Here is an 18,339-nt window from a genome sequence, read left to right on the forward strand (position 1 = left end):
GAACAGTGACTGTGCTATTTTATCTCCTACAGACCACAACTTTTGGTCCTCCGGTACATCCGAGCCCCACATGTGATCATGTGGCAACACATCTGGGTATATCGATCTCCTCTGTCTGGTGCTGCCATTCTTCTCTGTGGAGGTCCTTGGAACTACCACATATGTATGGTCAGTCACCTGGCTAGGTGCACACACACCACCCCAATTTGGTGGGAGACTCATGTACAGCCTGGAACCACAAAGCCAATAGATGTCATCATACACCGGAGTACCATTTATAGGTGGTAACAAAAACTTACTAACATAAGCACACGATTCATCCGTTCCCCATGGACAGGAGCCTGTATGATTACATCTATGTCCAATGCGATGAAGATAAGTACCATCCACATAATATGTTTTGGTTAGGCTTAAATCATTTGATAAAACATAAGTTTGGGTACACAGACGTTTCCTAATTTTACCTACAGTTTTATTCCCTGTCCTGTAAAAGCAAATCGGGAATGGCCGTTGTGATGACAATTTAACATGTGATGATATTTTTGCATTTCCCTTCAGTCTAGTCAATGGAGCAGCACTTGGGCATGCTTGTACATCTTCTGTTGAAGTCCCTATCATAAAAGTGGTTGCACTGAGACAAGTGGTATTAAGTCTTATCAGATTTGCTGAGAACTGTTGTCCCCGAAATACAGTTTGATTATGCATCCATATGATAAGACATTCTGTCACCCTAGCAGGGTACGGTTTAGCCGTCAGAGCTGGGTGTGTTGAGGATATAGGCATATGTGAACAAACATAACAATTAGTAACATGTAATTCCATAGCCAATAAATGAACATATCTGTACCACAAATTAGTATGGTATATATGAGGGTGTCCATCTGTCTCATTCACATTATGAATAAACCTCTTCTGACATTGCTTCCGTTGTTCTCTGGCTCGGTCCACAGTGAGCTTCAATTCTTGGGTCAACCACCAGGCCAGGAATCCGAGGAGCACAAAACACACTAAGGTCACAGCGCAACCGGCTGCCCTACCAACAGTCCGGCAACGGCGGCGCTGAGCATGCCACTCTGGGGTCTGCTGTAGTTCAGTCATGATTGCTAGGATACAGTGCTGTTGACCAACCTCACCTAATAGTGCAAGGATCTCCCTGCTTCACTGGCATTGAGACAATCTATTGCTAATTAAATAGACTCCCTTTGTAGCCAGACTTCCCCTTACACTGTGGAGGCAGCCAACACATGCTGTATCTTACAGTGACTTAGATGTATCCACGTTGATCTCTCTGCTATCTTTACTGCAGTTGGTGTTGTTAACAGCACTTGGTATGGACCTTCCCAACGAGGACTGGACCAGTTCTTCCTCTTAATCACTCTGATGAACACCCAGTCTCCTGGTTGGACTACTGGAAGGCCGTCCTGTGGAAGATCAGAATTGTTCGGCAGTAAATGTGTTTGAGTTGTCTCTTTCTGTGTTAATGTCTTTTTCATAAAATCTGCTAATGTTTGTTCCTCATCTGCTGTTTTAGTATCCATGTCAAAAATTGGTAGACAATATGGTCGTCCATATTGTATCTCAAATGGTGTTAAACCTGATGGTGTTGTTATGTGTCGGACGCAGCCCGGAGAACCGACCAGCGTTTGAAGGACCCAGTATAAAATAAGCAGAGCACGGTACAAAGGATAACAGGGTTTAATAAACATAACAGTGATGTGAAAAAATACAAACAAATAAGTGCGCGGTCTGGCGTGGCGGATTTGCGGTGTGCTCCCAGCAGCACAAAACGGTCCGGAGCCAGAACCAGTTCGGACCCAAGGACCCCGCCGACACCCCCCAGGTGGCCGTGACAAACCGAGTCTGTGAAAGAAGAAATCATCATGTGAGTCCACACTCTACACACAGAGGGACCACTCAAAGGTGTACAAACAGCAAACACTTCCTGGCTTAATTACTAATCAGCTTCCCACCCTGCAGGCATAGAACACCCTGTTCACAAAACTCCACTGCAGTGGAAGCTGATTAAACGACTACATACAGCTCAATATAATAAGGTGTGAGGGACACCACATTTACTGACTGTATAAATGTTAGTCACAAAATCTAACGTACCTCAGGAAGTGTGCTGACGAGCGTGAGACCTCACCCCCTCCTCTTTCACAGACCATGCATCAAACCTGGACGTTCTCTGCATCCACTGATGATGAGATGGCTCTCGAGACGACGATCTCACCCGTCTGGTCACAAGGTCGAGTCTCTGGCAAATACACACTGTGTACTCCAGACTTAAATGCTACCATGTTCCAATCCATGTAGATGCACCACAGCTGTGAGTCCTGACGAGCTGCACGTGATCAGCCTCAGGTGATCAGGGTGAGGTCCTGATAAACTCAGCTACACAGCCACTCAGTCCCAAATGCGCACCACCTGGGAGGAAAACCAAAAGACAGAAACAAAAGACACACAAAAGCCAGCCAGGCACGCCAGCCACAACAGGTGTTGGTGTTATTCTCATATACAATTTTACTAGGTCCAAACATTCAATCCAGGTTCATTTTGTCTCTTCCATACATTTCCTTAATCTTGTTTTTATTGTGCCATTTGTCCTTTCCACTAATCCTGCACTTTGTGGGTGGTAAGCACAATGATGTTTTTACTTAATTTTCATGTGTTCTGCTACTCTTTGTACAACTTCATTTACAAAATGTGTTCCATTATCACTGTACAATGTCTCTGGTATTCCATAATACAGAATAATTGTCTTACACAGTGCTTTTGCTACTGTTAAAGCATCTGCTTTTTGTGATGGAACGATTTCTACCTATTTTGAAAAAGCATCAATTAATACTAGGCAGTATTGATAAGGTCCACATCGATTTAGTTCAATAAAGTCCATATGAACAATTTGAAAAGGATACTGTGGTTTTGGGAATTGCCCTCTCCGGTGTCTTATATTTCCCTGTGGGTTGTGTTTCAATCAGGTAACACAGGCTTTACAAAAATCTTTTGAGTATAAATTAAATCCATAGGTAGTAAAGTGTTGGTCTACCATATGTACCATCCCCCCTGTCGACACATGTGTTGACCCATGTGTCGCAATTGCAGCTGCTTTGAATAAGCTTTTGGGTAGGATGGGTTTGTTATGTACACAATAAAGTCCTTTGGGGTTTGGGGTTGCCGCATTTTTCAACCATAGATTTCGTTCCTGTGTTGGTGCTTGTTTTTGCATATCCAGTAAAAGGTCAGAGTCTATTAATGGTTCATTGTCTGTCTGAGCTGTATAAATAGAAGAAGTGCCATATCGACCAGCTGCTGCTTCGTTCGCTATTTTGTCTGCGAGACAGTTTCCTCTGTGGGCTGCGCATTTACATAATGCCAGGTGTGATGGTAATGTCACTTCTTCTAGCAAATTTGTGAGTAAGCCTGCATGTGTCACTGGTTTCCCTGTAGAGGTTATCATACCTCTTTGTTGCCATTGTTTTGCAAAGAACCAAATTGTTGAAAATGCATATTGACTATCTGTATAGACTGTCAGTTTCTGTCCTTTAGCCAAGATACAAGCTCTGGTTAATGCAATGAGTTCTGCAGCATGGGCTGATTTAAAATGATCAATCTGTTTTGCTTCAATAACAGTATTTGGTAATTGAACAACAGCATAGCCTGTTAATGTCTGTCCTTTCTGATCCTTGAAACATGAGCCATCCACAAAGTAATGTAGTCCATCTGTAAATGGTTCGTCTGTTAAGTCTGGTCGAGGTAATTGTTGTTTCTCTGTGTCTGCCAAACAATCATGCGGTTCACCATCTGTCTCAGTAGGTAGGAGCGTGGCGGGATTCAAGGTCTTGCATCTTTCAATGGTAATGTGTGGCTGAGACAATAGCATTGCTGTATAAGCTATCTGTCTAGCAGGCGATAAGAATGTATCCAAACGTTTGGAATAATAGCCAACTGGTTTATTTTTATTACCATGTTGTTGTAGCAAGACTGCACACATGAATCCCTGTTTTGTGTCCACCATGAGAGTGAATGGCTTGGCATAATTGGGCAGAGATAATACTGTGGAACTCACAAGTTCTTGTTTAAGAGCTGTAAACTGTTCTTCAGCTTCTTTATTCCACTGTATTTTGTCAGTCATAGCCATTGGTATAGAATGTATTAAATCCTGCAATTTCTGCACCTTCTCTGCATAACATGGAATCCAGGCTCTGCAATAATTACAGATTCCTAAGAAAGTCATAATTTCCTTTTTTGTTGACGGTTTAAGCGCTTTGAGAATAGCGTGCTTTCAATCGTCTTGTATTTGTTTCCCCTCAGCTGATAGGATGTGGCCTAAATAAGTCACTTGTAGTTGCACGAACTGCAACTTTTGCTTTTTAATTTTACTTCTTGTTTCTGCCAAATGTTGCAAAATCATCATGGTACATTTTGTACAGCTATCTTTTGTCTTTCCTGCCACCAAAATGCCATCTACATACACCAAGATTTGTGAATCTTCTGGTGGAGTAAATGAAGATAAGCAACAATTTATTGCTTGTGTAAAGATGGTCGGACTGTCAGCAAAACCTTGAGGGAGTCTTGTATATGTATATCTTTTCCCTTTGAATGTAAAAGCAAACCAAAATTGAGAGTCTGGATGAACAGGTACTGAGAAAAATGCATTACTGATGTCTATGACAGAGAAGTACATGTTTCCAGGACTTAATCTATTTAGCAGCGTATGTGGGTCTGGGACCAGAGGGGCGCTAGTTTATACTGCAGCATTTACTGCACGTAGGTCTTGTACCATTCGCCAATTCTGATTGTCTGCTTTTTTCACAGGATATATTGAAGTGTTACAGGATGCATCTAAACATTCCCTGATGACTCCTGCTTCCAGTAATTCTGCAATAACCGGTTCAATTCCTTTTTCTGCTTCAGGTTTTAACGGATATTCTTTTGATCCGTGGTCTCCAATCAGACCGTGGCTTAATTTTGACTGGCGGAATATTTTTCAACAGTCCTACATCTGTGGGTGCATTCACCCAGAGATGAGGAGGCAGTTTGGCCAATAAAGTCTCATCTTCCTGTGTCAACAACACAGATGTTGTTAAATTTCAATCGTCCAGATCTACTTCATGTATCACCGGTGTCGTCCAAGCACTTACAAACATGTATTTCCAATACAAGCCTGTGGATGGACTGAAATCCCACACCGACATTGCATCTGCTTCGTGCCAATCAGTCGCTTCCTCAGCTATTTTAGCAATTCCTCCAAGGTCCTTCCAGGACTAAGTGTCTGCCCTTGTCAGTGAAATATGCGGCACAGCCTCAGGTTTTCCTCTGTACCATTTGTCTGCACTTTGGGTCAGCACTACACTACACACAGAGGTGTTTTTTCTGTCTGTGTATAGGTGTGCTACTGTCTGTAATTCTGATGGAATTTTCAGAAATCCTGCTCCATACCTTTCATCCTTTTGTGGAGTGAATAGCATAGTTATGTGTAGATCTTTTGATGACATCATTACTATGTGTTCTCTGTTTTCACAGGTCGTCAGACCTTCCTCCAATAATTGTTCAGTTTGTCTCAACTCTGACAGATCCAAAGAGTACTGCCAGGCCTGGGCCAAATTTGTATATACAGTAGCAGGCTGTCTCACAACTCTCATACCACCTACTGTTGGTGTGACTCCTATAGATAAGGCAGTCATCAAATCTCGTCCCAGTAAATTTACTGGACAATGGGGCGAATAAACCACAGAGACACAAGCAGTTTGGGCCATTTCAGGATCTTCAAAATTGACAAACTTCAATATTTTCTCTGAATTCACCTGTCCATTTGCAGATTTTACCCAAACAACTTCTTTTGCAAATTTAGTTCCGGGAGGTCTGTCTGTTATCACTGTCCTACATGCTCCTGTGTCACAGAGAAAATCCATGTCCTGTCCATTTACCTTTAGAGTCACCACAGGTCTTTCTTTCAGGAGTGGTAATGACCATGCTCTATGAATATCCACTGTGATTGTTATATGTTTTTCTGGTAACTCATCAATGTTGTCACATATTGGTGTGTTTGTTGTCACGTCCAGTTCAGTCACTCTGACTTTTTCTCCATTTTCACCTTCTTCTAGTCATTGTGACTGAGGAGGGGCCGATGGTCTCACCACTTTAGGCCAACCTTGGTGGGGACAGTCCCTTTGCCAATGGCCAAATTCTCCACACTTCCAACAGGTACTCTCCTGTGGGCCTGATTTGGGACGACCACGCCCTCCACCTCGAAAACCTCCTCGACCACAGCCGCGTCCACGACCCTGGCCCCTAAAGCTTCCCATTTGATGGAAGATTTCAGAAAAATCTTCAGTCACAAAGACAGAAGTTTTGGGTTTTGTCTGTCCGGTCACTTTTGCTGCATGTCTTGCCCAATAGTCCGCTTTCTGTTTAAACTTGTTTTTAACTCTGGTCATTAGATCGGTTATTTGAGCCTGTAACGCTGCTGCCAGATCTTCCTCATTCCCATACGGCAAGACCGTGCCGTTTGCAGCACGTCCTGTAAATGTCCCTCTCACGTGGACCCAGTTTTGTCCCAGAGCCAATTGTATGGCCTGTCCTACTTCACAGCCATTCAACCTATACGCTTTTATAATGTCCTCCATTCCTTTTACCCACTCTTCCACATCAGCTTGTGGGTCTGGTAGGCCAGACACGGCCTTTGCTGCCTCTTCTGGTGTCCAAGGATGGAACACATGAAGGAATGGCGGCTGTCCTTGCGCTACACTCAACAAAAATATAAACGCAACACTTTTGGTTTTGCTCCCATTTTGTATGAGATGAACTCAAAGATCTAAAACCTTTTCCACATACACAATATCACCATTTCCCTCAAGTATTGTTCACAAACCAGTCTAAATCTGTGATAGTGAGCACTTCTCCTTTGCTGAGATAATCCATCCCACCTCACAGGTGTGCCATATCAAGATGCTGATTAGACACCATGATTAGTGCACAGGTGTGCCTTAGACTGTCCACAATAAAAGGCCACTCTGAAAGGTGCAGTTTTGTTTTATTGGGGGGGGGGGGGATACCAGTCAGTATCTGGTGTGACCACCATTTGCCTCATGCAGTGCAACACATCTCCTTCGCATAGAGTTGATCAGGTTGTCAATTGTGGCCTGTGGAATGTTGGTCCACTCCTCTTCAATGGCTGTGCGAAGTTGCTGGATATTGGCAGGAACTGGTACACGCTGTCGTATACGCCAGTCCAGAGCATCCTAAACATGCTCAATGGGTGACATGTCCAGTGAGTATGCCGGCCATGCAAGAACTGGGACATTTTCAGCTTCCAAGAATTGTGTACAGATCCTTGCAACATGGAGCACTAATCTGTGCACTAATCATGGTGTCTAATCAGCATCTTGATATGGCACACCTGTGAGGTGGGATGGATTATCTCAGCAAAGGAGAAGTGCTCACTATCACAGATTTAGACTGGTTTGTGAACAATATTTGAGGGAAATGGTGATATTGTGTATGTGGAAAAAGTTTTAGATCTTTGAGTTCATCTCATACAAAATGGGAGCAAAACCAAAAGTGTTGCGTTTATATTTTTGTTGAGTGTATATTTGGGTTTGGGACCTGGATCATTGGAGCGATGAAACTGTGATCTGGGGATGTATTGAAACCATATTTTAGAGGCGGCTTAATCATAGCCCTGTCTCTCAAAATGTATTTTTCGGGCATTAAAGAATTTGTTGCCGCAGGCGCGGTCAATACAGTTGAAAATTCCACCCTCTGATTATCCAAAAATGGATTTGGATACAGTGAGCTTATTGGGTCATATGACGGACCTTCAGAACTCCCCTGGGGATAATTAGGGTCAAAAAATCAGGTCCTTTACCAGTGGTGGAGCCACTGTTGGCGCCGCTTGTCTTGCTGCAGCCTGATTTTGTGGCTGCAAGGGTGGATTTACATCACGGCCTCTCACGGCCGTCTCATTGTCTTCAGGTTTTACAAACATTACTTTCCCCTCTGATTTTCCTTTCTCGTCTTTCTTCCTCTTTATGACCTCTACTCTCATCTGTGCTTCACTGAGCCATACTTTTGCACACTCTATTTCTCCTTCTTTTCTTGCTTTCCTGTTACCCTTTTTATTTGCTGCTGCTGCCGTAAGTTTTAACACCAAACCTTCACAATCTAGCACAACCAATTTACCTGAAAAGCCACATTTCTTTTTCCATTTAGTTATGTACTTCAGATTTTCCGGATTGCGTTTGTGCATGTATTTTTCTTCGCCCTGAAATAGGGGCTTATTTTCTGTGCATGTGTTTCCCATGTTGGTCACCTATTCCCCTTCACTCTGCAAAGTTCAGGTCAAGCTTCTACCCCGTGGGGAGGACCTTCCTTGGAATCCCCCTCTTTGCAGACTCGTCAGGAATATGTGAATGTGGTGCGTATGGACTTAAAATGACCTACTTTGCAGATGACAGCTTCATTTTTGTCCCCTGATAAAATGGGATATCAAGCTGTCCATGCTTCAGTCACTCACAGTCCCATTCTCTCACATTCATACCACAAACACACTTAGTTTCACTTTTGGAATATTCAATTAATTCACGTCTCTCTCTAACTGCTTCTCCTGAATTTTATTTTTACTCCTCCTGTATTTCTTAGCCGGATGGGGACTCGAACCCCTCTGCCAAATGTGCCGGCAGGACTGGAGACTCTAACTCCCTCCCCCGCACTTTATTCCGGATGGGGACTCGAACCCCTCTGCCAAATGTGCCGGCAGGACCGGAGACTCTAACTCCCTGCCCCGCACTTTATTACCCATGTTAACGTATTTTATCCTCACAGGCAGGCAGTAATTACTTACGTTAATTTGTTGTGCCTCTCATTTGGTTCGGAGGCATCATCAATCTACTGCAGCGAGCGGAGGTGGACGTCTATGGTCACTGGCCCGACGGAGAATTCACTCCTCAGGACTTTCTTCAGTGCGCGCTGTCAGCGGTGCATCTCCCTCCGTTCGCTCGACATCTGTCAATGCCCCACGTTGGGCGCCAGGAAAAAACTGTTGGGTTTGCACCCCGTTTTAAAGAAATGAGAGGCACAGACACTGTAACGAAACCAGTCAGAGAGAGACAAATATATTTTATGCTCTGCGCAGAGGAGGAGGGCCAAGAGCGGGCAGTAGCAGCTTGTAAGTGCTCAGCTCCAAAGCTCTCCTAAAATCCCCTCCTCTGGCTCGGCTTTTTATTTAGTTCACCAACATGAGAAAAAAACCAACAAGGACAGTCGGGGAGAGGTTACACATGAGTCATGTCTGCAAGAGGAAGATAGCAAGGCAAGGTGGCAGCTGAAACCTTCCATTCCTGCGACATGAGCCTTGTGGCTCGTCAAAAGCAGGATAAGGCACTTATGCAAAATGAAAAATAGTTTGCTCAATCATGAAGAATGCAGACAACAAGTCTTTCTTTTTAAAACCTCCTCTTCTCACGAAGAGGAAAAGTACACGTAGTCATAAAAGGAAATAAATGATAATATAAGCATGAACTATATAAAATCCTTGACAGGCCCACACAACAGGACCCCCCCCCCCCCTCAACGGGCGCCTCCTGGTGCCTGACCAGGCTTGTCGGGATGTCGGTGGTAGAAGTCGGCCAGGAGGGCCGGGTCCAGGATAAAGCACCTCTTCACCCAGGAGCGCTCTTCGGGTCCGTAACCCTCCCAGTCTACCAAATACTGGAACCCCCGGCCCTTTGGACGGACATCCAGGAGCCGGCGTACTGTCCATGCAGGCTCCCCGTTGATGATCTGGGCAGGAGGCGGCGCCGGTCCGGGGGTGCAGACGGATGAGGTGTGGTGAGTCTTGATCCGTGAGACATGAAAGACAGGATGGATCCGCAGTGAAGCCGGCAGCTTCAGCTTCACTGTGGCAGGACTGATTACCTTGATGATTAGAAATGGTCCAATGAAGCGGTCCTTCAGTTTCTGTGATTCTACTTGCAGCGGGATGTCCTTTGAGTAAAGCCACACCTCCTGCCCGGGCTGGTATGCAGGGGCCAGGGCACGCCGGCGGTCTGCATGGTCCTTAGCCCTCGTCCGGGCTTTAAGCAGGGCAGAGTGGGCAGTGCGCCACATCCGACAGCACTTCCTGAGATGGGCCTGGACCGAGGGACCTCTCCCTCCACGACTGGAAATAATGGGGGTTGGTACCCCAAACACACCTCGAACTGGGAGAGGCCAGTCGCTGATGATATCTGCCTGTTGTGTGTGTACTTGATCCAGGCCAGATGGTTACTCCAGGCTGTCGGGTGTGCAGAGGTCACACAGCGGAGGGCCTGTTCCAGTTCCTGGTTGGCCCGCTCTGCCTGTCCGGTGGTTTGTGGGTGGTACCCGGACGAAAGGCTCACGGTGGCCCCCAGTTCCCTACAGAAACTCCTCCAGACTTGCGAGGAGAACTGGGGACCACGGTCCGATACGATGTTCGTCGGGATACCATGCAGATGCACGACGTGATGGACCAGGAGGTCTGCAGTCTCCTGGGCCGTCAGGAGTGTCAGGAGGGCCACGAAGTGGGCCTCCTTGGAGAACCGGTCCACTATCGTCAGGATGACGGTCATACCCTGGGACGCAGGCAGACCCGTGACAAAGTCCAGGCCTATGTGGGACAAGGGGCGACGAGGCATGGGCAGCGGCTGGAGGAGTCCTTGTTCCTTTTTATGTTCTGCCTTGCCCCTGGCACAGGTGGTGCAGGCCTGGACGTACTCCCGGACGTCGGCTTCCATCGCCGGGGTCCGGGTGTCATGACGGGTGCTGACATCAGCAAGGTCGTGGTACTCGGCTGGCACCGCCGCCAGATTGGGGGGGACTAGAACCTCCCCTTTAGCTGTCACACCGGGTGGAACCGAGGATCCTAAGCACTCCCGGTGGCAGGTTTCGCTCCACTGCGTTACAACCCCAGACGGCCAATCTATCCGGGGATTGTGCATTACCATCCATAAAAAAACCCCCAAATCACTCGGGAGGTAGAAGGTGTTACATAAAACACAATCTCCTCCCTGTGATTCCCAGACACAACCAATGTCACGGGCTTTTGTCTGGTGTGTGATTAATGGGAGAAGGGTGCCATCTAGTGCCGGTACCTTCAATGGTGAAGGTAGGACCACTAGAGGGAGCCCAACTTCCCTTGCCCATCTGCTGTCCAGCAGATTCCCTTCCGACCCCGTGTCCACCAGTGCTGGGGCGTGAAGGGTTAGATCCCCACTCCGGATCGTAACTGGGATGTGTGCGGATTTACGGGGTTTCCCCGCGTGAGTGTTATGGCCCACCCTTAGCCCAGTCTCTAAGGGAGGGCGTTGTAGTTTAACCGCTTGGGGCAGTTCTTTTGTATGTGCTCACTCGAGCCACAGAAAAAACACTCCAGCCTCCGCTGTCTGTTATTTGATTTTACTTTGGCCCTGCTCGTGTCCATAGCTTCATCAGCAGGGGGAGCTGTTGCCACACGGAGCTCTCTGGCTGTGGAGCGTGGGGACGGCGGCACCCTTTTGGACCCGGAAGGAAGAGGGACGGCTCGTGCCCAGCCACACCCTTTGCCTCGCTCCCGACAATGTTCTTCTAATCGGTTGTCTAACCGTATAACCAGGTCGACAAGCCCGTCAAAATCCCGCAGCTCGTCCTTCGCCAGCAGATGCTCCTTCAGGACCGGAGACAGTCCGTTTATGAAGGCGGCGCAGAGCGCAACAGTATGGCAGTATGGGGGGTTCGTTGAACGACCATTGGAATGTCTGTATTCGCCACCCGGTCAGCAGGAGGAGGTGCTGCAGCTGCGCCCTGCGTGTGCGCTTCCACCTGAGCAGTGAGAGCCTCCATCCTCTGATTGAGTATTACGTTCTGCTCAGTTATTAAATCCAACCGAGCAGTGAAGGCGGTTAAGATCTGCTGCAGCTCACCTAACACGCCTCCTGCTGGCACCTGTGCACCTTGCGTTTCCATTGGTGGTTCACTCGATGGTTGACACCCCTCGGGATCCATGACGATGGCCGAGAAATCTTGTTGGGAAAGTGTAGTGACACGGACCCACAACAGGGGGCGCAAATGAACGGACAGTGAAAATGCCAAAAAGGTAACAATTTAATGTTGTGAAAATGTGCACAACGGAATACAGATACAACTTTAGGTAACAGTCAATTGAACAACAGGTGACGTGTGGGCAGACTCGAGGATAGGAGACGCCTGTCCAGAGAAGAGCCGGGCCCCACACGATTTCCACTGCCAATGGAGACCCGCAATACACCGGAGCCGCCAAGTCCTGAGTCCCCAGGTGGCCACTGCCTCCAGCTGCCGGATTGGGTACTGCTGGCAGGAAGCACAAACAATTTATGTGGGTGTGTGAAACACCCAGTAAACAGTCTCAAGCACAGTTCCTTCTGGTGGAAAAACCTCCACCTCCTGAACTTTTAATCAGAGTACGTGCAGATCCTTATGTAACACTCGAGTTTTGGAGAGAGGAGCGGGAACGCCGACTCCTCCCTACGTCCACAAACTCAGCAACCAGCTGTGTGTATACCAAAAGGATAAAGCTGCAAACACTCAGATGCAAGAATGTTACAACTACGACCTCAGATGCAAAGACATTACAACTGACAAGTTTAGCTGTAAATTATGCGCGTGCGGCACTGATCGGCTGAGAGTTTACCTGTCGGGTAAGCTGATTTCTTGGCAGGGAGGTGGAGTTGCTGTCCGGCCTTTACCGGAGGATGATGATGAGGATTGATGAGTGGCAGCTGTCACTGTCAGTGTTCCAGGGAGGCGGCTGCGCCCTCTGGTGCCTGAAGCCCGCCTTCAGGTAGGGCGCCCTCTGGTGTTGGGCCAGCAGTACCTCCTCTTCAGCGGCCCACACAACACTTGAGCAGGTGAAGTTGCTCATAAACTTTAAGTTTCTTAAATATTTATTACGGCCACTCTTAAAACTTCAGTTATCTTTATAATTTTATTATTGGTCAATTTTAGAATTAATTTAAATGAGATATACTCATTACCTCACAGGAACTACTTTTTGCGCAGGAATTCATCAAGCACATCAGCCGCGGGTGCGTACTGACGCAGAATACCCCAAAACTGGCTAGAGGTTTGGCCAAAACAAGAGTGTCCACGTTTAGCTTGCCATAAGCTAAGCTAGTGGCACTCATGAGTGTCGGAGTAATGTCCTCTGTTGATAACGTCATAAAAGCGAAATGGAGAGCATCCGAGCGGCGCCAGTTGTGGTCTCTGGCTATATCTCCTCAGAGTGTAGTTTCATTATTATTTCATTGCCTTTTAATTAGTACACAAAAGACTCATTAATAGCTTGACAATTTTGCTACTTTGTTTACAAACACTGGAAGCGGCTTGTCATACAATGGGGCCTACGTGGTGCAACTACTGACTTTACAAATGTTTTCATACCGTTTTATGTCCAGTGTAATTACTTTCAGCTCTTTAAAAACACTTGTCTTCTTATCAGCGTGAACGGCATTGGCAGCGAGTTTGTATGCATTGACCTATGAACCAGAAGTGTTAGCTATCTCACCGCGCATGTGCACTGAGAAACTCAAAACTGGCTTATTAATTTTTCCAAACTACTTTCTTGACTGAAGCTATAGAGTTACAGCAGTAATGCGGCTCACTCAGTGTATTCCTACGCCAGCCTTTCGCTTGTGTCCAGTGGGATGACGTAACACCATTTCTACACATTTCTGGGAAAAAGTTCTCCCATCATGCACCTCGGTCTCTCCCATCATTCTTCTTGTGTACTTCCTGTATGTAACTTCATGTTTGCAGTGACAAACGTGTACGGTTTGCGGTCATGGTGGAAACTGAGCTGGATGGACTGCGGGAACACACTCATTTGTCATCATCCTCGCTCTCGCACTGTTCGGTATTAGCAACTGTGTGAATTATACATGCATTACACAATTAGTAAATCATTTATTCAGACACTTCCTAATCATTAATACATGTCTAAGTCATGGTGTAATAATACATACATACGTGCACTTACAAATAGTTTGTTCATGGTTTATTAAGTATAGAAACAATTTAGTAAACATATAATGCAGGAGAGTATTTATTAGAAGTAAAGCATTAATGAATGTATTAGTTAATTACTTAAGTATGAGTCATTCTTAATTAATTGTTACTAATTTATTATGTATTTGTTCATGCTTAATTAAGGCTAAATAAGGTGTAGTTATTATAAAGTGCTACCTAATAGTCATTATGTCAGCTTGCCATAAAGACACAAATACATGTATATTTTGTTAATGTCAAGTTGTCATAATAAGGACATCCCAAACAAATTTAATGTCAGGTTGTCATGATAAAGACATTTTCTGGTAATGTCACTTTGATTAATGTCAAGTTGTCATAATAAGGACATCCCAAACAAATTTAATGTCAAGTTGTCATGACAAAGACATTTTCTGGTAATGTCACTTTGATTAATGTCAAGTTGTCATAATAAGGACATCCCAAACAAACTTAATGTCAAGTTGTCATGACTGTTAAGGATTTTGTATATATGTTATCACTGTTAAACATTTGTACATTTGTCTTCTTTCTCATGAGAACGGTGTTGTGCTGTTTTGCACTTCACCCTGAGAATGTACGTGTTATTCAACCTTGTTTTAGCTTTGTCTTCTTTCTCATGAGAACGGAGATGTGCTGTTTTGCACCTGTCTTAATGCAATCCTGAGAATTCAATTTGTTTTAGCACTCTGGGGTCAATCTGAGCTGGGAATGAAGGGCTGGATGTACTTATTATTATAATATAACTTTGTTTTCGCAGCCTCTAACGACTGGGAGTAAGAGAACGTTTTGACTATTGTGATGTGGTGTTTAGTGTGAAGGAGTGTGGAAGACAGGACACTTCAGGCAGATGCAGAACAGCTGATACCTGCAACAGACGAACGAGATGTGCTGACCTGAAAGTGTTCTTCCTTACAGCTGCACTTATTGACGTATGCGTTTATGTTATGGGAAGAAACTTGTCTTGCGTCATCACCCCCACCCTTAGGACAAGTTTCTTGTTTATGTGATGAGGGTGTCTCTTAATAAAAAGAGCGGAAAAGCAGGCCAGACTTTAGTGTAGCCTTGGTGTACAGCCTGGCCGCACTCCGCTCGTAAAATTTGACTTTCTGTCTCACTGGTGTTTCTTGACTCTGTTTGTCTTGTTAAAGGTTTTAAAAATGTTTGGAGGAGAAAATACCCAACATTGACTGGGGGCTCGTCCGGGAGCTCAACAACACCGGAGGTGTCCGGCGGAGGTCGTCAAGTCCAGACGTAAATCCTTGGCCAAGGTCCGATCGATCGATTGATCGTGTCTGCAATTGTCGACCACCGTTGGCATCGTCTGGTTGACGAGATTTTCCCGAAGAAGACAGACAGGAAGTCGAGTCAGTGAGTAAAATTTCTTTGTAAACAGTACTGAGTGAGTGGTGATCAGATCACATAAAACAGTTAAATTCCGCAAGCGATGATACAGAATCGTCTGTTAATGCAAAGCAGTTAAACTCTGTAAGGAGGGTGCGGACTCCTCTGTTTTAATACGCGTACCGGTAGGGGATAAAAGTGATCACATAAAACAGTTAAATTCCGCAAGCGATGATACAGAATCGTCTGTTAATGCAAAGCAGTTAAACTCTGTAAGGAGGGTGCAGACTCCTCTGTTTTAATACGCAAAGGAAATCCCGGGTAGGAATATGTGCACTGTAAAAAAGCAGTTAAATCTGGCAGGGACGGCGGAGTCCCCTAATGCAGGACATTAGTTAAATTTCACGGGAGGGCGAGCTCCCCTGACATAAGAATACGCGTACGATTATTAGGAGTGTTTCTATGTGTAAATAGTGTTTTGCGCAAGTGTAAATAACTGTGTGAAAGTGTAATACTTTGGACAACGTTAGTGACAACCGTGCGTGTGGAAGCGGCAGGCAAGTGATTCCGCTTCCTACGGGGAGGTGAAAGGAATCAACCACACGACGGCAAATTGATTGTCACGTCCAAAGAAAGTGTGAAAACTTCAGATTTAGAACACCCTAGGTGTGCCCCCGTCTGAAGTCCAAATTATAACAAGGGATAAAAAATATAATAAAAATGGGGGGTAAGACGTCTAAAAATAAGGAAAATTTATCAACTGACGACTGGAAATTTATGGAGGCAAAAAATCCAAAAGCAACAAAGAAATTGGAGACCTGGATAAATAAACATGACTTTGACGGACGACTGAACCTGATCAGCATACAAAAGCTGAAGAAGGAGTTAGAACGGGAACATAAAGGTGATGAGAAAAAGATGCAGAAAGTAGGGGCAGATTTAGTGGCATTTTGGGAGGAGGAAGCAGAGAACAGACAGAAAGGAGCAGAGAAGCGACGATTAGAGAAAGCGAGGAAAAAGAAAGCTGTAGGTAAGGCAGAAGAAGATGTGGTAATTCAGCACAGAGAGCCAGAACAGCCTCAACAACCACCGCCGGCTGGATCGTCGGTGACAAAGAGACCTTTATCTCCTCTACCAGAGGATGACGATGTACCGCCACCACAGTATGATTTGGCAGTAAAACCTAAGGTAAAAAGAGAAAAACCAGAAAAACCACAAACACGCAGTCAAGCGAAAGTGCCTACAGCCCCTCCCATGGTGGAACATAGTGATCAGGGAGGTGCCTATCCTATGATAGAAGTACCAAATCCTCATGCAGGAACAGCAGGACAGCTACCAACCATGCTCGTTTGTCGGACATGGAATGCTGATGATATCAAAGCAGCAGTCGACATGATACCATCGCCACATGTCGATATCGAGGGCTTTATGCAGGATATAGAAAACATTAGAACATCTTACCACCTTAATGGACCTGAAGTCCAACAGGTGTGGATGAAAGCATGTGGCCCTAAATGGAGTCAGGTACGCGGTGACTGGAATCCTGCAGATCAACAAGGCGTACCACTGACACATGATGATCTAGTCTTGAAAACAAGAGTGGAAGCTATGATTACACGTGCGAAAGGAGTGTTAGGACCAAAGATAAATTATACTGAAATTACCAGGACAACTCAGAAAGAAGGAGAGCCATGGACAGAGTTTAGGTGCAGGTTTGAGAATGTGTTTAGGGTCCATAGTGGCATATTGCCAGAAACACCTGTGTATGAACAACAATTGAAAAACGCTCTGATCCAACATTCCAATAAGGATATAAAAGCTTGGATACAGAAACATTGGATTGGATTGCCTACAGGCACATTGGAAGAAACACATACACACTGCTGTCATGCAGAAGAAGTCTTAAAGCAGAAAAAGACAAGAAACAGCGACAAAGGAGTGTATGTAGCACATGGAGATGATGAAATATATTACCAGCAGGGTAACTTAAGACAGCAGAAGCAGTGCAAACGCCCCAAAAAGCCATGGCAAAATAGACAAGGTGGACAGCCACAACGTCAAGGACCATGGCAACCACAACAGCAGCACAGACAGGGAGGGCCACCACGTGGTCCCCTGATTTGTTGGAACTGTGGAAGAGAGGGACATATGTATAGAAATTGTCTGAATCCACCTACTGAGGGAGCAGCAGGGAGAATTCCACAACGGAATAATCCTCCGCAGCCACAGTATCCACAATGACTAGAATCCATAATCCATGATTCCACATCAGATAGGCAGTCTGATTGTGATATGGATCTGTGTGCCTTGCTGGGAAATCCGGTACCAAAACCAGAAGTGACTTTGTTGGTAAATGGACGACCAGTGACATTCCTTTGTGATACAGGAGCATGTAGAACCACATGTAATGACAACATACCTGTCCATCAATTAAGCAACGAAATCTTTAGGGTTCGCTCTGCAAATGGACAAACATCAGACGTCCCTATCACCAAACCCATAACGTTGACAGATCCATTTGGCCTGACGTGTACTATGTCAGTGTTGAGCATGCCACAATGTCCAGTTAACCTCCTAGGACGAGACGGATTGACTGCATTGGGCTTGTCCATAATTGTGGAACAAGGGAAATTAGTTGTTGAACGCACAGGAGGCGTTAACATGGTAAGAGAAGAAAGCGCTGACCCCACATTCCACTATTACTATACATTTGACATTTCAGAAGAAGATGCTGCAGGATGGGGTAAAGATGTCGTCTTGCAAGCGACAGCCCTGCTAAAAAATCCTGAACAACAGATGTCACCACCTGACCTGCATGTCACAATGTGGCATAAAGATCCTCCAGGTCCGGATGGTGACTATGAAACTAAATTGAAAAATGTTTCACCTGTGAAACTGACAATGACCGATTTGATTCATGATGGCAACTCAACAGCTGTCATAACAGTAACAGGCGCC

Source organism: Thalassophryne amazonica, chromosome 3 (genome assembly GCF_902500255.1).
Source record: "Thalassophryne amazonica chromosome 3, fThaAma1.1, whole genome shotgun sequence".
Classification (NCBI taxonomy): domain Eukaryota; kingdom Metazoa; phylum Chordata; class Actinopteri; order Batrachoidiformes; family Batrachoididae; genus Thalassophryne; species Thalassophryne amazonica.